General features: G+C 36.8%; 1 long non-coding RNA gene across 1 annotated transcript; it reads right to left on the bottom strand.

Annotated features, from left to right (window-relative positions):
• Window positions 1-714: 714 nt before the first annotated feature.
• On the bottom strand, window positions 715-1,681 carry LOC134223900 (uncharacterized). The gene is made up of 2 exons (XR_009982765.1): window positions 1,463-1,681; window positions 715-1,407 (listed from the first exon to the last, which is right to left on the bottom strand). It is a non-coding gene; the product is annotated as an uncharacterized LOC134223900 (long non-coding RNA).
• Between the last annotated feature and the right edge of the window lie 408 nt (window positions 1,682-2,089).

Genomic DNA, 2,089 nt, shown 5'->3' with positions numbered 1-2,089 from the left:
CTTGCATTTTAAATCATTTGTTTTATAACAGAGCAGAAATTGGAAAGATTATGTTTTATATAAATCAAGGCTGATGAACACTCACACGCGATGTAAGTTTGAATTATCAATTAATAAAAACTCGCCAGCGAATAAGAATCGTTCAAAAATCGTATCTTAGTTTCAAGCATTTATCGTTAGTGTTACGTTTTGAACTAATTTTTCTTCCTATCGCAGAGCCATAACACGAAACAATATTTAACGGTACTGTTGAAGTGTTGACATTTAGTTGGTATTAATAAGGTTTATATTCGAATGATAATTTTGTGTTTATTATAGTTTGATGAGAAGTTATAGTCGGTGATAACTTACCTACTGTTTTCATCTGGAAAAATCTCAAATGAAAATTGCAATCATTCCTATCGTCGGAGAATGGTTAACAGAAGCAAATTTACTTTTCTAATGCTTTGTTAAAAATCTGTACCAATCTGTACTTTTTGGTAAAAATCTGTAATCTGTACCGTACAGAATCTGTACCAAAATTTGTTAAAAAATCTGTACCTTTCCAGATAAATCTGTACTTGTGGCAACACTGGCTGTAACAGACATATGTTATTTATATAGGTATGATTATAAGACAATACTCATTTTCCTACATTTTTGGATACCAGTGCTTGAGGACAACTCACGATTCAAGGAATGCATATTGGTTTAAGAAAATGAAATAGGAATGAGTTGCTTCAACGTTATGTGTTCTATTTCTACTGATCCTGAATATCACTCTTTCGAAAATCAAATGATCACCAAACCGCCAGTTAATAGCCGGTGTAATAGGCCAGGAAGATTGCACATGGGGAATGCGAATAAATGAATCAGTGCATCAGGTGTTGAGGGTTTCATCCATCGTTGATACCGTTAAAATTGAACGATTGCGATACGCCGTAACCAGAATTTCGGACAGAGCCCAGCGATCATGGCTCCCGATAGTAATCTTACGGACACAAAAAGGCAAACGACAGCAAGGTGGATTGATCTGGTAGATGATTTGACGTCCCTTTTTAAACTGCGTGGTTGACGACATGAATGCCTCGGTGGAGGCAAGGACCATGTACCGGAACAATTTTTATGTGTTGCACGGGCCATCCTAGCCCTTGTTAGTTAATATCTTTGATGATTCTTTATCTGTCCAGTTCCTGTTTCCACTGACCTACCGACGCAATTCTGTGGTGACATCCATTCGATGATCCGTTTATATTATAGGTTTCCTCTGTTTCACCTTTTCGTCGTTTTTTTATCCTCTATCTAGTGGAAACAGAACTGCACAATGTAACTTAGTAATGTTCCGTATATCTTAAGTATTTTACGAGGAAGCTGGGATCCTGAGCAATCTGACGCGATCGATTCCGACCGAATTTGGTTGTGCAGCCACTGGAAAAAGTAAATGCTTAGGAAAAAAGCAAACTTGTATTCACACTCCACTCACCTTATTATAATTCCATTCTTCCACACCAGATAAGTGTTGCACACAATAAAATAAACCTTTTTGTATACTAATGATCTCCATCGCATGTATATTTTATATAAAAAGTGATTCTAATCAGTGATAAGGATTAGTAATCACTTAAAATTATGGGAACGAAGGTCCAATCTGATTTTTATCATTATTGTTTACAATAATATGAGATTGGACTGTCGTGTCAGCTGTCACTGAATGCAAAACGGCCAGACTGCAGATTTGTGCGATATTGTCGATAATGCAGATTGGTCGTTTTGCACTACCAAAACTTTTTAGGTCAAAATATTTAAAATTATTTGCCAATAGGCGAGTTCGAGAAGGATCCAGTGGTAGAGTGCGCTGCGAGAGTTTGGGAGAAAGTCGTCAGAAGCGATTATTTACATTCAAAATCAAATTTTCTCCATAAAATTTACTTCGCTTTTTGGTGTATGGTCACATGTTTTCCACTGGCAATGGCTTCTTACAGTCTTTAAGCAGCTATTGAAGACGAATTCCACCCAAACAAGCCGCGAAATAAAAATCCGGGAATTCATAACCAAGATAGTGCGGTGGAGGCACTGCAAGAGATGTGCTATTAAATCGGATAAATCATAT

Source organism: Armigeres subalbatus, chromosome 3 (genome assembly GCF_024139115.2).
Source record: "Armigeres subalbatus isolate Guangzhou_Male chromosome 3, GZ_Asu_2, whole genome shotgun sequence".
Taxonomy (NCBI): domain Eukaryota; kingdom Metazoa; phylum Arthropoda; class Insecta; order Diptera; family Culicidae; genus Armigeres; species Armigeres subalbatus.
This window is presented reverse-complemented; position numbering and strand designations above follow the sequence as displayed.